This window comes from Bos indicus, chromosome 15, assembly GCF_029378745.1.
Source record: "Bos indicus isolate NIAB-ARS_2022 breed Sahiwal x Tharparkar chromosome 15, NIAB-ARS_B.indTharparkar_mat_pri_1.0, whole genome shotgun sequence".
Taxonomy (NCBI): Eukaryota; Metazoa; Chordata; class Mammalia; order Artiodactyla; family Bovidae; genus Bos; species Bos indicus.
In genome coordinates, this window is record NC_091774.1 from 2540964 (window position 1) to 2567504 (window position 26541).

The 26541-nt window shown below is 38.4% G+C and overlaps 1 protein-coding gene and 1 pseudogene across 10 annotated transcripts in view; both read right to left on the reverse strand.

Annotated features, from left to right (window-relative positions):
• The window catches only part of GRIA4 (glutamate ionotropic receptor AMPA type subunit 4), a 679480-nt gene that overhangs the window by 323264 nt on the left and 329675 nt on the right, over window positions 1-26541 (reverse strand). The gene's annotated exons all lie outside the window — the stretch shown is intronic.
• On the reverse strand, window positions 17179-17296 carry LOC139176166 (5S ribosomal RNA; annotated as a pseudogene).

A 26541-nucleotide genomic window follows, 5' to 3' on the forward strand; every position in this document is an offset into this window, starting at 1 on the left:
CAAAAACAAGATCCCTATATATTTTGTCTACAGAATAGACAGAAAGTGAGGGGATGGAAAAAGGTATTTCATGCAAATGTAAATCAAAAGAAAGCATAAGTAGCCATACTCATATCAGATAAAATAGATTTTAAAATAAAGACCATTACAAGAGAAAAAGAAGGACACCATATAATGATCAAATGATCAATCTAAGAAGATTATATATATATATATATATATATATATATATATATATACATATATATATACACACCCAACATAGAAGCACCTCAATACATAGTGTTAGTCACTCAGTCATATCTGACTCTTTGTGGCCCCATGGACTGTAGCCTGCCAAGCTCCTCTGTCCATGGAATTTTCCAGACAAGAATACTGGAGTGCATTGCCATTCTCTTCTCCAGGGGATCTTGCTGACCCAGGGATCAAACCCAAGCAGCAACAACTATAAAAGGGGAAATTGACAATAACACAAGGAGAGATTTTAACACCGGATTCACACCAATGGACACATCATCCAGACAGAAAATTAGTAAGGAAACACAAGCTTTGAATGATACATTGGACTGCTGCTGCTGCTAAGTCACTTCAGTCGTGTCCGACTCTGTGCGACCCCATAGACAGCAGCTCACTAGGCTTCTCTGTCCCTGGGATTCTCCAGGCAAGAATACTGGAGTGGGTTGCCATTTCCTTCTCCAATGCATGAAAGTGAAAAGTGAAAGTGAAGTCGCTCAGTCGTGTCCCACTCTTAGCGACCCCATGGACTGCAGCCTATCAGGCTCCTCCATCCATGGGATTTTCCAGGCAAGAGTACTGGAGTGGGGTGCCATTGCCTTCTCCGTACATTTGACTACATGGATCTAATTGATATTTATAGGACATTTCATCTAAAAATTCATGTAATTTCTATTATTTAAATTGTGAAAGTGAAAGTGTTAGTCGTTCACTTGTGTCCGACTCTTTGCAACTTCATGGATTGTAACCCAGCAGACTCCTAAGTCCATGGAGTTCTCCAGGCAAGAATACTGGAATAAGTTTTCATTTCCTTCTACAGGGGAACTTCCTGACCCAAGGATCAAACCTGGGTCTCCTGCATTATACACAGATTTTTGCCATCTGAGCCACAAGGGAAGCCCATTTAAATTGTAGTCAGCTCAACAAATACATTGAACTCTATGCTGTGTACTAGAAGACGTGCTGATAGAGAGTTTACATTCTTGTTGGAAAGCAGTGAAGTAAACAATAAGTAGCAGAAATTGGCCTATAACTATTTGCAAGTGGTGTGGTACTGATTACAAATCCCAAGAAGGGGAGATGAATACAACATACAGGAATCCACTATGGTTTCCAAAAGTATAATTAAGCTGATTTAAGCAATGGATAATATTACCTAGAAAACAAGGATAAACCATGAGTTAGATTGGAAGGATGTTGGAGAACTGACTAATTAGAATGATTTAAGAGAATGAATTTTAATTTGGTGATGGTATTCCAAGCAAAATACATAAGCAGGCAGTGTTAAATTGAGAGTTAGAGTGCAATCATAGACCCCCAAGCTCACTATATAATCAAGCTTCCTAATTATTCATATTTCTAGAACCAAAACAGTTTAAATTTTCCTTGTTATGTATATACTATGATTGGCTTTACAGATGGTGCTGATGGGAAAGAACCCACCTGCCAATGCAGGAGATATGAGACATGGCTATGATCCTTGGGTTGGGAAGATCCCCTGGAGGAGGGCATGGCAACCCACTCCAGTATTCTTGCCTGGAGAATCCTATGGACAGAGGAGCCTGGAGGGCTACAGTCCATAGGGTTGCAAAGAATTGGACCGAAGCAACTTTGTGCACATGTATACCATAATTATCTTCTAAAAGGTGCATACAACCCATTAAGCCTTCATTCTATAACCGCGTTTGACAATGAGTTTTATATGTGTCTCTTTTGTCATCTAAACACAAAATCTTTAGTATTTGTAATATGTCATTGTTTCTAATGTAGTGCCTTTGATAGTCTCTGATTTATTTGGGCTTCTTTCTTCTCATTAACAAAATAAGATATTACAGTTTACATTGTATGGAAAAGAAAGACAAATGAGAAAATCTTCTATGAGCTCTTTATAAGAAAAATCATTAGTATTTATCAATGTATTAATTATTGCTTAGTGGTAAGTTTGGTACAACTATCTAAAAAATGTTTATAGGAAAATAAATTCTATTTTATTTATTTACAGAGTCTCTTAATTTTATAAAGAAGATGCATTTTCTTTCTTATTTTCCCATGTGTTTACATTCTAAATAACTACCTATTTGCCTTCTCTTGTACCTCACAGGATGATGGAAGAACAAGAACATTGATGGAAATCAGCTTGCACAGGAGGTTGGTTGAAAGTAAATACAGTAATGATACAATATTTATCAAATATTTGAAATTTTTGACTACAATGAACACATATTCATGAGACTAATTAGAGTAGAAACTAAAGGCTTTAATAGCCAAGTTCATTGTTTCAAGAGTTCACTAATTGTCTCCAACATATGTAACTTAAAAAATCATATATACATTTTATATAAAATCATATGTAAAATGATTGTATATAAACAAAATAAAAGTTGTATTATGCTTCAATGGATTTAGAAAGAAAACAACAGGTTTACCATTTAATCAGCAGAAAACATCCAAATACGTGAATGCATGCTAAAAAGAGCAAAATTTTGAATAATCTTGCTGAACAACATAGGGCATTTGATTTTAGATTAATAAATTAGTTGGATGGAATCAGTGAAAATATTGAATTTTATCCTGGGGAACAAGCAGCACAGGAAAGAGAGAATTTGGCTAAAGATAAAATTAAAGCAACTGATATATGTCCTTTAAAATGATAGAGCTCATCAAGAAATCACTATATCCAAATGAAGGCTTAGGATGATGATTAAAATAGGCTTTACTGAAGGCAGTTAGCTGGTAGTCTTTCTTGCATGGACTTACTGCTGGATTGGCATTTGTCATTTGCTGAACATTACTTCCTTTAACCACCAAATGAAATGGAAATAGTTGTATTAGGCAAGAGCAGTAAAGTTTATGCTCAATTTAGATCAGTTCATTCTCTCAGTCATGTCTGATTCTGTAACCTCATGGACTGCAGTGTTCAAGGCTTACCAACTCCCAGAGCTTGCTCAAACTCATCCATTGAGTCGATGATGCCTTCCAACCATCTCATCCTCTGTCATCCCCTTCTCCTCCTATCTTCAATCTTCCCGAGCATCAGGGTCTTTTCAAATGAGTCAGTTCTTCGCATAAGGTGACCAGAGTATTGGAGTTTCAGCTTCAGCATCAGTCCTTTCAATGTATATTCATGACTGATTTCCTTAAAGAATGACTGGTTTGATTTTGCAGTCCAAGGGACTCTCAAGAGTCTTCTCCAACACCACAATTCAAAAACATGAATTTTTCAGTGTTCAGCTGTCTTTATAGTCCAATTCTCACATCCATATATAACTACTGGAAAAACCATAGGTTTGACTATATGGACATTTGTCGGGAAAGTAATGTCTCTGCTTTTAAATACACTGTCTAGGTTTGTCATAGCTTTTCTTCAAAGGAGAAAGTGTCTTTAAATTTCATGGCTTCAGTCACCATCTGCTGTGATTTTGGAGCCCAAGAAAATGAAGTTTCTCACTGTTTCCATTGTTGTTCCATCTATTTGTCATGAAGTAATGGGATTGGATGCCATGATCTTCATTTTTTGAATGTTGAGTTTTAAGCAAGTTTTTTTTAACTCTCCTTTCAATTTCATCAAGAGGTTATTTAATTCCTCTTCACTTTCTGATATAAGGGTGGTCTCATCTGCGTATATGAAGTTATTGATGTTTCTCCTGCAATCTTCATTTCAGCTTGTCCAGCATCCAATCCAGAATTTCACTTCATATAAGGTTAATTTCTCCTTATGGGTGATGATACACAGGCTATACATACTCCTTTCTCAATTTGGAACCAGTCCTTTGTTCCATGTCCTGTTCTAACTGTTGCTTCTTGACCTGCATACAGATTTCTCAGGAGGCAGGTAAGGTGGTCTGGTATTTCAATGTCTTTAAGAATTTTCCACAGTTTGTTGTAATCCACCCAGTCAAAGGCTTTAGCATAGTCAATGAAGCAGAAATAGATGTTTTTCTGGAGTTCTCTTGCTTTTTCTAGGATACAGTGGATGTTAGCAATTTGATCTCTGGTTCTTTTGCCTTTTCTAAATACAGCTTGAACATCTGGAAGTTCTTGGTTCAAGTACTGCTGAAGCTTAGCTTGGGGAATTTTGAGCATTACTTTGCTAGCGTGTGAGATGAGTGCAATTATGTGGTAGTTTGAAAGTTTATGCTACTAATAACAAAATCATCTTGAAAGTGAAAGTGAAAGGGAATGTTGTTCAGTCGTGTCCGACTCTTTGAGAGTCCATGGAGTTCTTCAGGCTGGAATACTGGAGTGGGTAGCATTTCCTTTCTCCAGGGGATCTTCCCAACGGAGTGATTGAACTCAGGTGTCCCACATTAGTGAAGTTCAATATGAAAACGTAATAAACATTAATCTTCTAGCACCATGTTAATTTTCTTAATCTGTATTTTTCTAATGACAATGCAGGATTCAGACAATGATCCTGAATTAGTGTAACTATTTTAATTGGTCTCCCTGCTTAATGCTTGCCCCTCCCCATATAAATTCACTCCAGATTGATCTTTTACTCTATTTTTAAAACTCATTAATAGCTTCGTATTATCATTCGAATAACGTGTAAACTCTTTTGAGTCTTGTCTCACTTAGCCTAAGTGTATCTCTTATCCTCTAAACACTCACCTCCTCTACTCACACAGTCACATCTGGTTCCTTTCACAATAAACTTCCTTCAGTGTCTGCACACGTATACTCTCCTAATTTTTCAGATGAAGCAGGGTATGAAAATTTTTGCAAAACACCCATCTACCCTATATATGTGACAGCATTCTATTCTTCCCCTATCAGTACACTTGCCTTATCATTGAACAATAATTAATTTTTAGTTAATTTCTTTTATACCTCTAGACTTAAAGTTCTTAACAAATTTTGGTATCATGAACCTATTTAGTATTCTGGTGAGGTCTATTAGTTCCCTTCTCAGAACAATGCTTTTAATGGCACAAGATAGATTACTTAGGATAACAAGGAGAAACCTGTTATATTGAAATATATATTTGAGACATTAATAACTAAAATGATGACATACTAATATTCCTGATTATTAATTATTACATTAAGTAATAAAACCTAGTGGCAAGTCATAAGAAAACAACTTAAAAATCATGAGGAGCATTTTTCTGGCATTGAGTTGTATGCACTACTTGTATATTTTGGAAATAAATCATTTGTCAATTGTTTTATTTGCATTATTTTCTCCCATTCTGAGGATTGTCTTTTTATCCCTTTGTTCATTGAAGCACTATTTATAATAGCTAGAAAACGAAAGTAAACTAGAAGTCCATTGACAGATGAATGGATAAAGATGTTGTGGTACATTTACATAATGGAATATTACTCAGCCATAAAAAGGAACACATTTGAGCCAGTTCTAATGAGGTGGATGAACTTAGAACCTATTATACAGAGTGAAGTGAGTCAGAAAGAGAAAGGTACATACTGTATACTAATGCATATATACAGAATCTAGAAAAATGGTACTGAAGAATTTATTTACAGGGCAACTATGGAGAAACAGACATAGATGATAGACTTATGGACATAGGGAGACAGGAGGAGAGGGTGAGATGTATGGAAAGAGTAACATGAAAACTTACATTACCATATGTAAAATAGATAGCTAACTGAAATTTGCTCTATGGCTCAGGAAACTCAAACAGGTGCTCTGGATAAACCTGGAGGGGTGGGGTGGGGAGGGAAATGGGAGGGAGTTTCAAAAGGAAGGAGATATATGTATACCTATGGCTGATTCATGTTGAGGTTTGACAGAAAATAGCAAAATTCTGTAAAGCAATTTTCCTTCAATAAAAAATAAATTAATTAAAAAATATGAGGAGTAAAAATGATACTTTCAGATATCTGCAACACTGAAAGATATTATCTGTGGTCTTTAATGGCAACAGAGTCACATTTACTACTAATACCTCTGTGATTTCTGGCCTATATTAATAATTAAATTTAATGCTAATTTTCAGTTATAGGTAAGGAAAACTAAAGATGCCTTTTTTTTTTTTTTCATACAAGTTTACAATGCCCTCTAGCTATCCTAGGCTTAAGTCTGTCTACTAACATGTCAACTCAGTAAGGAGAGGCACTAGATCTTTCCTGCCTGTCATTGAATCCTCAATTTTTGACTATATAATTATACAACTATAACATAACTACATATATAACAACTTCTGTTTTATGTGTTGGAGATAGAGCTGTGAATAATAAGACAAAAGCAGTATGTTTCATGGAATTTTCATTCTCATGGGAGAGGGAAGCACATCAAAGACACTCATATTGTTCATGGAATATTATATTTCTCTTTTGCTTTGACCTCTTCTAAGATCAATTTGTCTAGAAATACCTACTATAGCAATTTTTTTAAATTTTTAATTGAAGGATAATTACTTTACAGGATTTTGTTGTTTTCTGTTAAACCTCAACATGAATCAGCCATACAAGGTTTTAGTGTGTTGAAGTTCTAAATTAATTCACCAATAATAAAGAGATCATTTAAAGTGGAAAGAAATTGTTATTACCATTTAAAATATACATGTTCATAACAGTCTGCTTATTTAGGGCTTCTTGATATAGAACCATAATTTATACACCTTCATACTCTTGTTTATCCAATTATCCCTTCCTTGAGATCCCATTCTTTTCGGTTACTATTAACTTTTCAAGACTGAGATATCACTTCCTCTGGGAAGATATTTCTTTTCTTTTTCTTTTTTTAATTTAAATTTATTTATTTTAATTGAAGGCTAATTACTTTACAATATTGTATTGGTTTTGCCATATTCTACATTCCTCTCCACATAGCTTCACCAGCCGGGTTTGTAATCCTTCCTTGGTGTTCAAGTAGCACTTTGGGTATATCTATATTTGTGAACAGCTGACAGACAGGAATTAAATTATCTCCCTGTTATTGCATATCTTTGTTTTCCTTCCTCTAAATTATGGGGCCTCAGTAAAGCTGACACCTCACTCTCTCTACTGAAACACTGCTTATGAACTCCCTGTGGGAAAGAAAACCCTTCAAATCTGAGAACATTCATTCCTGCTCTACTGAGAATCTTTAAAGATCAATTTTAAGAGAGGTAGCAGAATGCATGTATTTTGGGGTTCCCAAAACTCCAAAGGGATTGTGTCAAGATATTGTGATCCTAATACCTGACTGGCATTATCCCTCATCCTCAATTTATTCCTGAGGAGGACGTAGGAGAGGGACATCCTTATGTACTCGTGTATGTGTAGTGTCCTTATTACTGTCTACATCTTTAAAAATATAGGAAATGACATTGGCTTCAAGTATGTTTTCAAGAGACTTGCTGGTCCTCCCTTAAATCTACTTTCTCTAACCTAAAATCACATGGAGTACTAGCCCAGTCTTACTTTTATTTGTATCTCCAGGAGTTGGCACAGTGTTTAGTGTATGATAGCTAGCTATAAATGATCCCTAAACTGAACCAAAGTGATTTTAATGAAATTATGATGTTTTTAGACTGATGCCACAGAAATTGTTTTCCTGTTGGTAATGCATACTATTCCTTAAATAAGAGAATAAAGGGAATCTGTGAAAACCTAACATGATTTTGAATGCATTATTTAAAAATCTCAATAATTTAATCTATAAGTAGAGAAATATGTAGCCTATTTGTGTATTATGGATCAGTTCAGTTCAGTTCAGTCGTTCAATCACGTCTGACTTTTTGCAACACCATGAATTGCAGCACCCCAGTCCTCCCTGTCCATCACCAACTTCCGGAGTTCACTCAAACTCACGTCCCTCGAGTCGGTGATGCCATACAGCCATCTCATCCTCTGTCATCGCCTTTTCCTCCTGCCCCCAATCCCTCCCAGCATCAGAGTCTTTTCCAATGAGTCAACTCTTTGCATGAGGTAGCCAAAGTACTGGAGTTTCAGCTTTAGAATCATTCCTTCCAAAGGACTGATCTTCTTTAGAATGGACTGGTTGGATCTCCTTGCAGTCCATGGGACTCTCAAGAGTTTCCTCCAACACCACAGTTCAAAAGCATCAGTACCTCAGTGCTCAGCTTTCTTCACAGTCCAACTCTCACATCTGTACATGACCACTGGAAAAACCATAGCCTTGACTAGACGAACCTTTGTTGGCAAAGTAATGTCTCTGCTTTTGAATATGCTATCCAGGTTGGTCATAACTTTCCTTCCAAGGAGTAAGCGTCTTTTAATTTCATGGCAGCAATCACATCTGCAGTGATTTTGGAGCCCCCCAAAATAAAGTCTGCCACAGTTTCCACTGTTTCCCCATCTATTTCCCATGAAGTGATGGGACCGGATGCCATGATCTTCGTTTTCTGAATGTTGAGCTTTAAGCCAACTTTTTCACTCTCCTCTTTCACTTTCATCAAGAGGCTTTTTAGTTCCTCTTCACTTTCTGCCAGAAGGGTGGTGTCATCTGCATATCTGAGGTTATTGATGTTTCTCCTGGCAATCTTGATTCCAGCTTGTGCTTCTTCCAGCCCAGCGTTTCTCATGATGTATTCTGCATAGAAGTTAAATAAGCAGGGTGACAATATACAGCCTTGACATACTCCTTTTCCTATTTGGAACCAGTCTGTTGTTCCATGTCCAGTTCTAACTGTTGCTTCCTGATCTGCATATAAGTTTCTCAACCAGTTGGTAAACTGGCATAGAGTTGAACATATCCCTGATTGTGACTTTAAATATCAATTTAGGAAGTTGGTGGTGTAGGGAGACCCTGAGCTTAACAAAATTACATGAGCACAACAAAATTACAAGTGGACTGCAAGGAGATCAAACCAGTCCATCCTGAAGTAAATCAGTCCTGAATATTCATTGAAAGGACTGATGCTGAAGCTGAAACTCCAACATTTTGGCCACCTGATGCACAGAACTGACTCACTGAAAAATACCTTGATGTTGGGAAAAATTGAAGGCAGGAGATGAAGGGGACAATAGAGGATAAGATGGTTGGATGGCATCGCAGACTCGATGGACATGAGTTTGAGTTAGCTCTGGGAGTTGGTGATGGACAGGGAAGCCTGATGTGCTGCAGTGCATGGAGTTGCAAAGAATCTGACATGAATGAGTGATTGAACTGAACTGAACTGAACAGAACAAGTATTGATTAGAGAGATCTGAAGACCTGCAAAAAAAAAAAAAAAAAAGGTTTTCTATAACGAAAGATGTAAAGAATAGACTACAATGATATGGTTAGAAGGGGTGTAAATAAGGTATATTCAAGATCCATACCCATGGGTCAATGATCCACAAACAGGACAATTACAAAGTTTCTCCCCAAGGATCAATGGATCCAAGCCCCACAGCAGGCACCCCAGACTGGGGATCATGGACCAAGGAATTGATAATGTTTGATTTTGGAGGTCAAATGAGGCTTACTTTCAGAGGAGCCAGAGACATATAGGACATAGACTGTACTCTTAAATGGCACACAGAAAATTTCACATGCTCAAGGACCCAGAATAAGCAGGGTTAGAAAGGAGACTGGATTAGATGTACTTGCTGAGACTCAGAGAGGCAGAAGGCAAATGGAGTTCAACCTGGGAACACAGACACTGGAAGCAGGCATTTTCAGAAGCTCATTCTGTAGTGAGGACACTGGTACTGGCAAGCACCAATTCAGAATCCTCCCTCAAGCTGATTAGCATGAAAACCCAATCATCCCAAACCCAACCCAAACCCAACCATGGCACTAGTAGCGAGATGCCTCAGGCCAAACGGCTATCTGGGTGAGACCACAGCTCCATGTGCCACCAGGGAAGCTGCTTCAGGACACCCCTGAGTCCCCAGCTGCTCTAAGACCCAGCCCTGCTCATCAGAGGGGCCAGGACTCAGCCCTTCTCACCAGAAGTCTAGCACCAGCTCAGGGACCCCTGAGTCTCTTATTGCAAGGGCAATAAGAGACTGCAGGTCTCAGCTCCATACCCAAGTGAGCTGGAACTAGTCTCTGGATTCCCTAGGCTACTGTCCCACCCACCTATGGACTGATATCAGCTCTGAGATATTTGCTCCCTATAGCAACAGATTCAAGAATCCAATACCACTTACCAGTGGGTTGACAATAGCCCCAGGAAATGGCTTCACCCATCAGTGAGACAGTACTAGTCCTGTGATACCCTGGGCCCTTGTCCCACTCACCAGCAGGCTGACACCAGCCTTAGCACCCCACTGGGTCCAAATGCTTCTCACAAGCATGTTGCACCCAGTCCAAGACTCATTTGGCTCCTAATCCACTCACCTTAGGATCTGATACTACTCACCAGCAGGGCAGCACCACTTTTGGGACCCTCTGGAACGTGTAGCCAACTGTGATAGGAACTGACGCCACCATCAACAAGCCAACACTAAATCTGGGATCCCCTGGCCAGCACTAGTCACTCTGGGACTCAACTCCTCTCACTTATGGGCCAGCAATAGCCTGAAGCTACACAGCCTGCCATATTAAGACCTGGCCACACTGGCCAACTTTTGCTGCACAAGTCAGGGTCTGGAAACCAGTGGAACTATAGGAAAGCCATACTTACAAGACCACCTACAGTAGTTAGCCTTTCACAATAGAAAGGCCCATGCAGCTCATGTAAGGGTCTCCCCTAGAGCATATAGCCCTGGTGACTAGAGGAGTGGATTCCTCCCATGCATGAGACATCCATAGAAAAAGCCAATTCTCTAAGATCAGCAAATTTAACCAACATAACAAATACAAAAACTAAAACAGCAAACTGGGCAAAATGAGAAGAACAAAACATATGTTCCAAATGAAGAAACAAAATAAATCCTTAGAAGAACTAAGTGGAGATAAGCAACCTATCCAATGAAGAGTTCAAGGTAATGATCATAAATAAAGATGCTCAAAGTACTTGAGATAAGAATGGACAAACACATTGAGAACTTTAACAAGGAATTGGAAAATATAAAAAAGATTCAAATAGAGCTGAAGAATACTATAACTGAAATAAAATATATAATAGAAGGAATTAAAAGTAGATTAGATGATATGAAGAAACAAATTTGTAAACTGGAAGAAAAGTGGAAGCTGAAAAGAAGAAAGAAAAAAAAAAGTAAAATTATGAGGACAGTTAGGAGAACTGTGAATTTAACTCAGATGACCAATATATATTATTACTACTGCAGGCAGGAATCTCTCAGAAGAAATGGAGTAGCCATCATGGTCAACAAAAGAGTCCGTAATGCAGTACTTGGATGCAATCTCAAAAACGACAGAGTGATCTCTGTTCGTTTCCAAGGCAAACCATTCAATATCACAGTAATCCAAGTCTATGCCTCAACCAGTAATGCTGAAGAAGCTGAAGTTGAACGGTTCTACAAGACCTTTTAGAAATAACACCCCCAAAAGATGTCCTTTTCGTTATAGGGGACTGGAATGCAAAAGTAGGAAGTCAAGAAACACCTGGAGTAACAGCCAAATTTGGCATTGGAATACGGAATGAAGCAGGGCAAAGACTAATAGAGTTTTGCCAAGAAAATGTACTGGTCATAGCAAACACCCTCTTCCAACAACACAAGAGAAGACTCTATACATGGACATCACCAGATGGTCAACACCGAAATCAGATTGATTATATTCTTTGCAGCCAAAGATGGAGAAGCTCTATACAGTCAGCAAAAACAAGACCAGGAGCTGACTGTGGCTCAGACCATGAACTCCTTATTGCCATATTCAGACTTAAATTGAAGAAAGTAGGGAAAAACACTAGACCATTCAGGTATGACCTAAATCAAATCCCTTATGATTATACAGTGGAAGTGAGAAATAGATTTAAGGGCCTAGATCTGATAGATAGAGTGCCTGATGAACTATGGAATGAGGTTCATGACATTGTACAGGAGACAGGGATCAAGACCATTCCCATGGAAAAGAAATGCAAAAAAGCAAAATGGCTGTCTGGGGAGGCCTTCCAAATAGCTGTGAAAAGAAGAGAAGCGAAAAGCAAAGGAGAAAAGGAAAGATATAAACATTTGAATGTAGAGTTCCAAAGAATAGCAAGAAGAGATAAGAAAGCCTTCCTCAGTGATCAATGCAAAGAAATAGAGAAAAACAACAGAATGGGAAAGACTACAGATCTCTTCAAGAAAATCAGAGATACCAAAGGAACATTTCGTGCAAAGATGGGCTTGATAAAGGACAGAAATGGTATTGACCTAACAGAAGCAGAAGATATTAAGAAGAGATGGCAAGAATACACAGAAAAACTGTACAAAAAAGATCTTCATGACCCAGATAATCACGATGGTGTGATCACTGACCTAGAGCCAGACATCCTGGAATGTGAAGTCAAGTGGGCCTTAGACAGCATCACTACGAACAAAGCTAGTGGAGGTGATAGAATTTGAAATAGAGCTATTTCAAATCCTGAAAGATGATGCTGTGAAAGTGCTGCATTCAATATGCCAGCAAATTTGGAAAACTCAGCAGTGGCCACAGGACTGGAAAAGGTCAGTTTTCATTCCAATCCCAAAGAAAGGCAATGCCAAAGACTGCTCAAACTACCACACAATTGCACTCATCTCACACGCTAGTAAAGTAATGCTCAAAATATTCCAAGCCACCGCTTCAGCAATATGCGAACCGTGAACTTCCTGATGTTCAAGCTGGTTTTAGTAAAGGCTGAGGAACCAGAAATCAAATTGCCAACATCCGCTGGATCATCAAAAAAGCAAGAGAGTTCCAGAAAAACATCTATTTCTGCTTTACTGACTATGCCAAAGCCTTTGACTGTGTGGATCACAATAAACTGTGGAAAATTCTGAAAGAGATGGAAGTACCAGACCACCTGGTCTGCCTCTTGAGAAATTTGCATGCAGGTCAGGAAGCAACAGTTAGAACTGGACACGGAACAACAGACTGGTTCCAAATAGGAAAATGAGTATGTCAAGGCTGTATATTGTCACCCTGTTTATTTAACTTCTATGCAGAGTAATCATGAGAAACGCTGGACTGGAAGAAACACAGGCTGGAATCAAGATTGCCAGGAGAAGTATCAATAACCTCAGATATGCAGATGACACCACCCTTATGGCAGAAAGTGAAGAGGAACTAAAAACCCTCTTGGGGAAAGTGAAAGTGGAGAGTGAAAAAGTTGGCTTAAAGCTCAACATTCAGAAAACGAAGATCATGGCATCTGGTCCCATCACTTCATGGGAAATAGATGGGGAAACAGTGGAAACAGTGGCAGACTTTATTTTTCTGGGCTCCAAAATCACTGCAGATGGTGACTGTAGCCATGAAATTAAAAGACGCTTACTCCTTGGAAAGAAAGTTATGACCAACCTAGATAGCATATTCAAAAGCAGAGACATTACTTTGCCAACAAAGGTTCGTCAAGTCAAGGCTATGTTTTTTTTTCTGTAGTCATGTATGGATGTGAGAGTTGGACTGTGAAGAAGGCTGAGTGCTGAAGAATTGATGCTTTTGAACTGTGATGTTGGAGAAGACTCTTGAGAGTCCCTTGGACTGCAAGGAGATCCAACCAGTCCATTCTGAAGGAGATCAGCCCTGGGATTTCTTTGGAGGGAATGATGCTAAAGCTGAAACTCCAGTACTTTGGCTACCTCATGCAAAGAGTTGACTCATTGGAAAAGACTCTGATGCTGGGAGGGATTGGGGGCAAGAGAAGAAGGGGAAGACAGAGGATGAGATGGCTGGGTGTCATCACTGACTCGATGGACGTGAGTTTGAGTGAACTCCGGGAGTTGGTGATGGGCAGGGAGGCCTGGTTTGCTGCGGTTCATGGGGTCTCAAAGAGTAGGACACGACTGAGCGACTGATCTGTTCTGATCTGATCTAGGAGAACTGTGGAACAATATCATGCATATTAACATTGATATTTTGGGGGTCCCAGAAAAAAATGGTAGAGAAGGGGCAGAAGACAAAATAGCTGGATACTTCCTTAGCCTGGGAAAGAAACAGACATCCAGGTCCAGGAATCACAGAGAGTCTCAAACAGAATCAAATTGGAGATACACACCAACACATATCATATTCAAAATGGTAAAAATTAAATTAAGAAAGATTATTAAAATCAGCAAGGGAAAAGCAACAAGTTAAACATAAAGGGACTCCCAAAAGTCTACCAGCACATTTTTTTAGCAGAAATGCTGTTAGTCATAAGGGAATGTGTTAGTTGTTCAGTTGTGTCCAACTCTTTGCAATCCCATGGACTGTAGCCTGCCAGGCTCCTCTGTCCATGGAATTCTCCAGGCAAGAATACTGGAGTAGATTGCCATTTCCTTCTCCAGTGCATCTTCCTGACCCAGGGATCAAACCAGAGTCTCCCACATTGTGGGCAGATTCTTTATTGTTTGAGGCTCCAGGGAAGACCCCATAAGGGAATAGCATGATATATTTACAAGTGACAAAAGGGAAACATGCACAACCAAAAAGGCTTTCATTTAAGCATGCTATCTGGCAAGGATTTCATCCTAATTTGAAGGAGTTCCTCAAGCTAGCAAAGGGTTTTACAAGAAATGTTGTTGGGCCTTCTTTAAGTAGAAAAGAAAAAGCCACAACTAGAAATATCAAATGGATGAAAGGAAAGATTTGTTGGTAAAGGCAAATATAGAGTAAAGTTAATAAATCGACCACATATACAGCTAGTAGGAAGCTTAAAAGATCAAAGTAGGAATATCATCTATATGCACAGTACATAATTAAGAGATACACAAGCAAGAAAATGTAAAACATGATGTCATAACCATAATGGGAGTGGGCTGTTAAAATGCATTTGAATTTAGAACAGCAACTTAAAATAGTCATGTATACATAGGATGGTGTATATAAACCTCATGGTAACCACTCTAATACTTTGGCCACCTGATGTGAAGAGCTGATTCATTGGAAAAGATTCTGATGCTGGAAAAGATTGAGGCCAGGAGGAGAAGCAGGTGACAGAGGATGAGATGGTTAGGTGGTATTGCTGGCTCAATTGACATGAGTTTGAGGAACTCTGGGAGATGGTGAAGGGCAGGGAAGCCTGCTGTGCTGAAGTTCATGGGATTACAAAGAGCTGGACATGACTTAGCTACTGAACAATAACAACAGTGGTAACCACAAACCAAAACTCTGTCATAAATATACCTACGGAGTAAAGAAGGACATTTGAATATATCTCTAAAGATAGTCATCAAATCACAAGGGAGTATATCAAAAGAAAAAAAGGACCAAAAACCAACTCAACAATAATCCAAAATCAATTAACAAAATGGCAATGAGTACAAAACTATTAATAATTACCTTAAATGTGAATAGACTAAATGGTCCAAAGAAAAGACACAGAGTGGCTGAATGTATACATAAATAAGACCCATACAGAAGCTGCCTCCGAGAGACTTACTTCAGATATAAACACACCCAAACTGCATGTGAGATGAGAAATGATATTCCATGAAAGTGAAGAAAGCTGGAGTATCAATACTTATATAAGACAAAACAGACATTAAAACAAAGACTGTAACAGGATGATCAAGGGATCAATCTAAGAATAAGATATAACATTGTAAATATATATTGTCCCTACAGAGAAGCACCTAAATACATAAAGCTAACATTAACAGATAAAAAGTGAGATATCTATAGTAACACAATAATAATAGTGGACTTTATCCCCTCACTTACATCAATGGCCAAATCATCCAAATCAATAAGGAAACACTGACCTTAAATGACACATAGAGCCAATGGACTTAAATGATAACAGAGCATTCCATCCAAAGCGGCAGTATACACTCTTCAAGCGCACATGGAACATTATCTAGGAAAGATCATGTGCTAAGCCATAAAATATTAATCAATAAATAGAAGAAAATTGAATTCATGGAAAGCATCTTTTCTGATCACATTACTATGACACTAGAAATCAACTATTTTATTAATAGTTTGCATTAAAAATGCAAAAATCACAAATATATGGAGGCTGAACAACATGCTAAAAACAACTAGTGGACCATTGAAGAAATCAAACAGGAAACTAAAAAATATCTGGAGAAAAATAAAAAGACAATGACCCCAAATCTATGGATTGCAACAAATTAGTTGTAAGTGAGAAGTTTATGGTGTTAGAAGTCTACCTCAGGAAACAAGAAAAATTTCAAGTAAATGACCTAATTGCATACTTCATTAAAGTAGAGAAAGTAGAACAAGCAAAACGCAGACAAAACCCAGTAGTTCAGTTCAGTTCAGTCTCTCAGTCATGTCCAAAGCTTTGCAACCCCATGGAGTGCAGCACATCAGGCTTCCCTGTTAATCACCAACTCCCAGAGCTTGTTCAAACCCATGGCCATCGAGTCTGTGATGCCATCGAACCATTTAATTTTCTGTTGTCCCCTTCTCCTCCTGCCTTCAATCTTTCCCAGAATCTTTTCCAATGAGTCAGTTCTGTGAATCAGGTAGCCACAGTACTGGAGTTTCAGCTTCAGCATCAGTCCTTCCAATGAATATTCAGAATTTATTTTCTTTAGGATTGACTGGTTGGATCTCCTTGCAGTCCAAAGGACACTCAAGAGTCTTCTCCAACATCACAGTTCAAAAGCATCAAATCTTTGGTGCTCAGTCTTATTTATAGTCCAACTCTCGCATCCATACATGACTGCTGGAAAAACCATAGCTTTGACTAGACAGACTTTTGTTGGCAAACTAAAGTCTCTGCTTTTTAACATGCTATCTAGGTTAGTCATAGCCTTTCTTCCAAGAAGCAAAGAAAGAAAGAAAAGAAAGTGAAATCGCTAAGTCGTGTCCAACTGTTTGTGACCCCATGAACTGTAGCCTACTAGGCTCCTCAGTCCATGGCATTTTCCAGGCAAGAGTACTGGGGTGGGTTGCCATTTCCTTCTCCAGGGGATCTTCCTATCCCAGGGATTGAACCCTGGCCTCCTGCATTGTAGGCAGACACTTTACTGTCTGAGCCACCAGGAAAGCCCCAAAAGAAAAGCCTACAGACCTGGTATTCCCAGGCGGCCTCCCATCCAAATACTGGCTAGGCCCGACCCTGCTTAGCTTCGGAGATCAGATGAGATTGGGCGCATTCAGGGTGGAATGGCTGTAGCATCTTTTAATTTCATGGCTGCAGTCACCAACTGCAATGATTTTGGAGCCCAAGAGACCAAAGCCTGTCACTGTCTCCATTGTTTCCTCATCTATTTTCCATGCAGTACTAGGACCGGGTGCCATAACCTTAATTTTTTGAATGTCTAGTTTTAAGTCAACTTTTTCACTCTCGTTTTTCACTTTCATCAAGAGACTCTTTAGTTCTTTGCTTTCTGGCATAAAGAGTCATCTGTGTATCTGAGGTTATTGATATTTCTCCTGCAATCTTGATTCCAGCTAGTGGTTCACCCAGTACAGCATTTTGCATGATGTACTCTGCATGTAAATTAAATATGTAGGGTGACATTATACAGCCTTGAGGCACTCCTTTCCCAATTTTTAACTAGTCCATTGTTCCATGTTCAGTTCTAACTGTTGCTTCTTGACCTGCACACCGATTCCTAAGGAGGCAGGTAGAGCTGTCTGGTATTTCAATCTCTAAGAATTTTCCACAGTTTGCTGTGATCCACACAGTCAAAGACTGACATAGCCAATATTGCAGAAGTAGATATTTTTTGGTACTCTCTCACTTTTTGAATGATCCAACATGTGTTGGCAATTTGATCTCTGGTTCCTCTGTCTTTTCTAAATCTAGCTTGAACATCTGGAAGTTTTCAGTTCATGTACTGTTGAAGCCTGGATTGGAGAATTTTGAGCATTACTTTGCAAGCATGTGAGATGGGTGTGAGCATGCAGTAGTTCAAACATTCTTTGGCATTACCCTTCTTTGGGATTGGAATGAAAACTGACATTTTCCAGTCTTGTGGCCTCTCTGCTGAGATTTCCAAATTTGCTGGCATATTTAATGCAACACTTTCACAACAACATCTTCTAGTATTTGAAATGGCTCAACTGAAATTCCATCACCTCCACTAGCTTTGTTTGTAGTGATGCTTCCTAATGCCCACTTGACTTCACATTTCAGGATGTCTGGCTCTAGGTGAGTGATCATACCATTTGGGTTAACCAGTGGTTATGTGGGTCATTAAGATCTTTTTTGTATAGTTCTTCTGTGTATTCTTGCCACCTCTTCTTAATATCTTCTTCTTCTGTTAGGTCCATGCAATTTCAGTCCTTTATTTTACCCATCTTTGCATGAAGTTTTCCCTTGGTATCTCTAATTTTCATGAAGAGATCTCTAGTCTTTCCCATTATATTGCTTTCCTCTATTTCTTTGCATTGATCACTGAGGAAGGCTTCTTTATCTCTCCTTGCTATTCTTTGGAACTCTTCATTTGATGGATATATCTTCCCTTTTCACCTTTGACTTTAGCTTCTCTTTTTTTCTCAGCTATTTGTAAGGCCTCCTCAGACAACATTTTTGCCTTTATGCATTTATTTTTCTTGGGGATGGTCTGAATCACTGCCTCCTGTACAATGTCATGAAACTTCACCCATAGTTCTGCCTATCAGATCTAATTCCTCGAATGTATTTGTCACTTTCACTGAGTAATTGTAAAGTATTTGAGTTTAGGTCATACCTGAATGGTCTAATGGTTTTCCTTACTTTCTACAAATTAAGTTTGAGTTTTGTAACAAGGAGTTCATGATCTGAGCCACAGTCAGCTCCTGGTCTTGTTTTTGCTGACTGTATAGAGCTTACCTGCGGGGAGCCAGCATGAGGACCTCCACCCATGGCAAAGGTCATGAGGGAAGGAGGCTCAACATATGCAAGGTGGGATCGAACCTCAGGAGTCCCCCTGGAAATCCTCGAGCATCTACCCCCATAACCAGAGCCTGCCTACTTTACTATTTTGTACTCTCACCTACACCTCTGACTTTATGGGCGGCTGTCCCCCACCACCTCTTTCGGAGAAGGCGTTAACTTAGAGCTCCAGTTAATAAAAACTCCTGGCGTGACAAGAGTGTTTTAACCTACAAACTCCTCTGAAGGTTCTCTAGCCTGCCTGACAGGCTTGTCCGGCCACATGTGATTGCTCACAGCCTCCCAACCGTGAGAGGCACAAGATGCTTTAAACTTTCTAAAAACAGGTTCCTTAGAAAAGTTAGAAAACCATTAGTATAAGTATAGTGGGCTGATTAGAAATTGTATTGGTGAAGGGTTTTTCATTTGTTGAGCCAATGTTTGTTGCTAAGTCTCCACATCCCCTGCCCTTACACACGTTAATGAATATATAGAAGAAATAGGTATCAACCTTTGATATTAATCATGTTAGACCTTAGGCTAAGTAAATTCTTTCCTTAATTAAAACCCACTACACCCTCACCCTATAGGAATGTAACTTTATCTGGTACCTTCGGAAGGTGGAGTCTTTTTTAAGAATAATCACCCCTGGAGAAATAAGTGTCCTGGTTGACTGACAGCTTTCACAAGGAGAGGGTGATAAATTGTCAGCAGGCCCCCTGGCCAGAAGATGATGTAACACCCCTAAGACCTCTGTATACATTTGTATGAAGCACCTGACTTTGATAAAGTCAGGACTGCCGACTCCACGTGACTTTTGCATAACATCTCAGTGTATAAAAGTAGACCATGGAAAATAAAGAATTGGGTTCAGTTTCTTGAAATACTGGTCTCCCCATGTAGCTCTCTCTCTCAAACTCTGGCTGAGTCTCCATCTGAAGCGCGGAACCCACCAAGCTTACTAATTTTGCCTGGGCTTCTAAGATCTGACCTGGGAGGCCTCAGTGTCTCCTCCTTTGGGAGAAAGGAAGGACTCCTGCGGCCTACGTAAGTGGTGCAAACTTCTTGTCTTGAAGTTTCATTGGTCTCCCACGTAAACCAAGCTACTCAGCCTTTTTTCTCCACTGAATTTTCCCACTGAGCTATCCTCATTCTATTACTCTTTATATTTCTAATTAATATCTAATTGAAGCTATTGTATCCTGATCCTCGCTGACACCGTCCCCTCTTCGAACTCCCTGGATCAGCTGGGGCTGGACCTCGGCACTTACTCATCTTTGTCTGCAAAAAAATATAATCAATCTGATTACTGTATTGACCATCTGGTCATGTCCATGTGTATAGTCGTCTCTTGTGTTGTTGGAAGAGGATGTTTGCTATGACCAGTGCGTTCTCTTGGCAAATTCTGTTAGCCTTTCCCTGCTTCATTTTTTGTTCCAAGGCCAAACTTGCCTGTTACTCTAGGTACCTCTTGACTTCCTACTTTCGCATTCCAGTCCCCTGTGATGAAAAACGACATCTGTTTTTGGTGTTAGTTCTAGAAGATCTTGTAGGTCTTCATAGAACCATCCAGTTTCAGCTTCTTCAGCATTAGTGGTTGAGGCATAGACTTAGATTACTGTGGTATTGTATGGTCTGCCTTGGAAATGTATAGAGATCATTTTGTCATTTTTAGGATTGCACTGAAGTACTGCTTTTAGAGTCTTTTGTTGACTATGAGGGCTACTCCATTTCTTCTAAGTGATTCTTGCCTACAGTAGTACATATAAATGGTCACCTGAATTAAATTCACCTATTTCAGTCCATTTTTGTTAACTGATTCTTAATGTCGATGCTCACTCTTGCCACCTCCTGTTTGACCACTTCCAACTTAGCTTGATTTATGGACCAAGCATTCCAGATTAGGAATGCTGTTCTTTACAGCATCGGACTGAAGAGACGGAGCCAGTGTGAAAACAATGCACTGTTTTGGGTGTGACTGGTGATGGAAGTAGAGTCCAATGCTATAAAGAACAAACCCAGTAGAAGGAAAAACATTCATAAATATCATAGTAGAAATAAATGACATAAGAAATAAAAAAAAAAAAAAGAAAGAAAAAATGAATGAAACCAAGAGCTGGTTATTTGAAAAAAGAAGCAAGATTGAAAAACATGTTCATGGATTGAAATAATTTATATTGTTAAAAAGACCATACACCATGACCAAATGGGCTTTATCCCAGGGATGCAAGGATTCTTCAATATCCACAAATCAATCAATGTAATACACCACATTAACAAATTGAAAAATAAAAACCATATGATTATCTCAATAGATGCAGAGAAAGCCTTTGACAAAATTCAACATCCATTTATGATAAAAACTCTCCAGAAAGCAGGAATAGAAGGAACATACCTCAACATAATAAAAGCTAAATATGACAAAGCCACAGCAAACATTATCCTCAATGGTGAAAAATTGAAAGCATTTCCTCTAAAGTCAGGAACAAGACAAGGGTGCCCACTTTCACCATTACTATTCAACATAGTTTTGGAAGTTTTGGCCACAGCAATCAGAGCAGAAAAAGAAATAAAAGGAATCCAAATTGGAAAAGAAGAAGTAAAACTCTCATTATTTGCAGATGACGTGATCCTCTACATAGAAAACACTAAAGACTCCACCAGAAAATTACTAGAAATAATCAATGACTATAGTAAATTTGCAGGATACGAAATCAACACACAGAAATCCCTTGCAATCCTATACACTAATAATGAGAAAACAGAAAGAGAAATTAAGGAAACAATTCCATTCACCATTGCAATGGAAAGAATAAAATACTTAGGAATATATCTACCTAAAGAAACTAAAGACCTATATATAGAAAACTATAAAACACTGGTGAAAGAAATCAAAGAGGACACTAATAGATGGAGAAATATACCATGTTCATGGATTGGAAGAATCAATATAATGAAAATGAGTATACTACCCAAAGCAATTTATAGATTCAATGCAATCCCTATCAAGCTACCAACAGTATTCTTCACAGAGCTAGAACAAATAATTTCACAATTTGTATGGAAATACAAAAAACCTCGAATAGCCAAAGCGATCTGGAGAAAGAAGAATGGAACTGGAGGAATCAACCTACCTGACTTCAGGCTCTACTACAAAGCCACAGTTATCAAGACAGTATGGTACTGGCACAAAGACAGAAATATTGATCAATGGAATAAAATAGAAAGCCCAGAGATAAATCCACGCACATATGGACACCTTATCTTTGACAAAGGAGGCAAGAATATACAATGGATTAAAGACAATCTCTTTAACAAGTGGTGCTGGGAAATCTGGTCAACCACTTGTAAAAGAATGAAACTAGACCACTTTCTAACACCATACACAAAAATAAACTCAAAATGGATTAAAGATCTAAACGTAAGACCAGAAACTATAAAACTCCTAGAAGAGAACATAAGCAAAACACTCTCTGACATACATCACAGCAGGATCCTCTATGACCCACCTCCCAGAATATTGGAAATAAAAGCAAAAATAAACAAATGGGACCTAATTAACCTTAAAAGCTTCTGCACCTCAAAGGAAACTATAAGCAAGGTGAAAAGACAGCCTTCAGAATGGGAGAAAATAATAGCAAATGAAGCAACGGACAAACAACTAATCTCAAAAATATACAAGCAACTCCTACAGCTCAACTCCAGAAAAATAAATGACCCAATCAAAAAATGGGCCAAAGAACTCAATAGACATTTCTCCAAAGAAGACATACAGATGGCTAATAAACACATGAAAAGATGCTCAACATCACTCATTATCAGAGAAATGCAAATCAAAACCACTATGAGGTACCAGTTCACACCAGTCAGAATGGCTGTGATCCAAAAGTCTACAAATAATAAATGCTGGAGATGGTGTGGAGAAAAGGGAACCCTCTTACACTGTTTGTGGAAATGCAAACTAGTATAGCCACTATGGAGAACAGTGTGGAGATTCCTTAAAAACTGGAAATACAACTGCCTTATGATCCAGCAGTCCCACTGCTGGGCATACACACTGAGGAAACCAGAAGGGTAAGAGACACGTGTACCCCAATATTCATCGCAGCACTGTTTATAATAGCCAGGACATGGAAGCAACCTAGATGTCCATCAGCAGATGAATGGATAAGAAAGCTGTGGTACATATACACAATGGAGTATTACTCAGCCATTAAAAAGAATACATTTGAATCATTTCTAATGAGGTGGATGAAACTGGAGCCTATTATACAGAGTGAAGTAAGCCAGAAGGAAAAACATCAATACAGTATACTAACGCATATATATGGAATTTAGAAAGATGGTAACAATAACCCAGTGTACGAGACAGCAAAAGAGACACTGATGTATAGAACAGTCTTATGGACTCCGTGGGAGAGGGAGAGGGTGGGAAGATTTGGGAGAATGACATTGAAACATGTAAAATATTGTGTAAGAAACGAGTTGCCAGTCCAGGTTCGATGCACGATACTGGATGCTTGGGGCTAGTGCACTGGGATGACCCAGAGGGATGGTATGGGGAGGGAGGAGGGAGGAGGGTTCAGGATGGGGAACACATGTATACCTGTGGTGGATTCATTTTGATATTTGGCAAAACTAATACAATTATGTAAAGTTTAAAAATAAAATAAAATTAAAAAAAAGAAAAAAAATGATCATACTACCTAAAGAAATATGTGATTTAATGCAATCCCTATCAAAAAAATCAATGACATTTTTCACACAAGTGAACAAATAATTCTGAATTTGTTGGAAACATAAAAGACTCCAAATAGCCAAAACAATCTCTGAGAAAGAACAAAATCTGGAGACATTATGCTATCTGATTTCAAGCTATAAAACAAACCTATAGTAATCAAAACAGTATGGTACTTGCACAAAAACAGACACGTGGATAAATATGGGCCAGAATATAGAGCCCAGATGAGTCCACAGTTATATGCTCAATTAATCTATGACAAAGGAGCCAAGAGTATACAATGAGGAAAAACAGACTCTTAAATAAATGTTGTTTGGTATGGCTACATGCAAAGTAATCAAACGGCTGCTTTCTCACACTATATACAAAAATAAACTCAAAATACATTAAAGGCTTAAATGTAAGACATTAAACTAAACCTTCTGGAATAAAATAGGCAGTATTCGCTTTGACATTGGTGTTAGCAATGATTTTATGGCTATGTATCCTCAAAGATAAGCAAATGAGATTACATTAAACTAAAAAGCTTTTGCACAGTGAGGGAAGCTATCAAAAAAAAAAAAAAAAAAAAAAGAAAGAAAGAAAGAAAGAAAAGAAAAGAAAAAAGAAATGGTCACCTACTAATGGGAGAAGGTATTTACAAATGACACATGCCATAAGAGGTTACTATGCAAAACATATAGAGAGCTCATATAATTCAACATAAAAAGAATAAATAATCTTGTGAAGAAAGGGGCAGAGGATCTACATAGACATTTGTCCAAAGAAGACAGAGAGAGGGGCAACAGGGGCTTGAAAAAATATTCAACATAACTAATAAACAGGGAAATGTATAAGTTAAAACCACGATGAAATGTTACCTCACACTTGTCAGAATGGCAAAAGAACAACAAATAATGTATTGGCAATAATGTGGCAAAAAAAGAACTATTGTGCATGGTTGATGGGAATGTAAATTGGTGTGGCCACTATGGAAAACATTATGGAGATTCCTCAAAAAGTTAAAAACAGAATTACTATAACTCCACTCTAGTATTTATCTGAAGAAAATGAAAACAGTCATTCAAAAAGATATATGCACCCTTATGTTCATTTCAACATTATTTATAATAAAGATATGGAAGAACCTTAAATGCCAATAAATGGATGGATGTATATATTTATATATATATGCACAATGATATATTACTCAGCTATAAAAACGAATGAAATCATGTTCTCAGAGACAACATGGAAGGACAAAAAGGGTATTATGTTAAATGAAATAAGTTCAGACAGAGATGTATAAATAGTATATGATTTGACGTGTGGAATCTAAAAAATAAAGCAAATGAATAAGCATATAAAAATAGAAATGGGTCACAGATTTAAAGAACAAACAGAAGGATAGGTTTAGGGAGAAAATAGAAATAAGTGAGGGAAATTAAGAGTTACAAACTTATGGTTGCAAATATGAGTCATGAGTATAAAATTTACAATGTTGGGAATGTAGTCAATAATTATATAATATATTTTTGTAGTGACAATCAGTAACTGGAGTTACTGTGGTGATAATTTTGAAATGCATGGAAATATTCAATCACTATGTTGTGTCACCCTGCTTATTTAACTTATATGCAGAGTACATCATGAAAAACGCCGGGCTGGAAGAAGCACAAACTGGAATCAAGATTGCCAGGAGAAATATCAATAATGTCAGATATGCAGATGACACCACCTTTATGGCAGAAAGTGAAGAGGAACTAAATAGCTTCTTGATGAAAGTGAAAGAGGAGAGTGAAAAGTTGGCTTAAAGCTCAACATTCAGAAAACGAAGATCATGGCGTCTGGTCCCATCACTTCATGGCAAATAGATAGGGAAGCAGTGGAAAGAGTATCGATTTTATTTTTTTGGGCTCCAAAATCACTGCAGATTGTGATTGCAGCCGTGAAATTAAAAGACGCTTACTATCTAGGCAGCATATTCAAATCAGAGACATTACTTTACCAACAAGGGTCCGTCTAGTCAAGGATGTATGGATGTGAGAGTTGGACTGTGAAGAAGGCTGAGCACCGAAGAATTGATGCTTTTGAACTGTGGTGTTGGAGAAGACTCTTGAGAGTCCCTTGGACTGCAAGGAGATCCAACCAGTCCATTCTAAAGGAGATCAGCCCTGGGATTTCTTTGGAAGGAATAATGCTAAAGCTGAAACTCCAGTACTTTGGCCATCTCATGTGAAGAGTTGACTCATTGGAAAAGACTCTGATGCTGTGAGGGATTGGGGGCAGGAGGAGAAGGGGACGACAGAGGATGAGATGGCTGGATGGCATCACTGAGTCAATGGACGTGAGTCTGAGTGAACTCAGGGAGTTGGTGATGGACAGGGAGGCCTGGTGTGCTGCGATTCATGGGGTCGCAAAGTCGGACACGACTGAGCGACTAAACTGAACTGAACTGAAAGTCCACTTGTATGACTCAGACTGCCTTGATCTCCATCAGTGTTACAGTTCACTATGTTCTAAAGGGGAATCCTTCAGAAGAAGTAAACTATTTTTCAAACTGACATTTAGGACTGTTAAGAATATCACAATGTTTTCACTCAGCATTTGTGTGTGTGTGTGTGTGTGTGTGTGCCTGCACTGCTTTGGGTCATTAAACTCATTCTGAGCCACAACGAAATGAAAGATAATCATTTAGAAAATCTGCTTATGTAAGCTTAAATTTCACTTCAGCATGTCAGAATATCACCTTCTGTGTTTTTCTTTGAAGCAGTGTCAACACAAATAAGATAACAGAATTTGAATTGGTGCTGTAACAGTTTAGGGTATGTTTGACTCTAA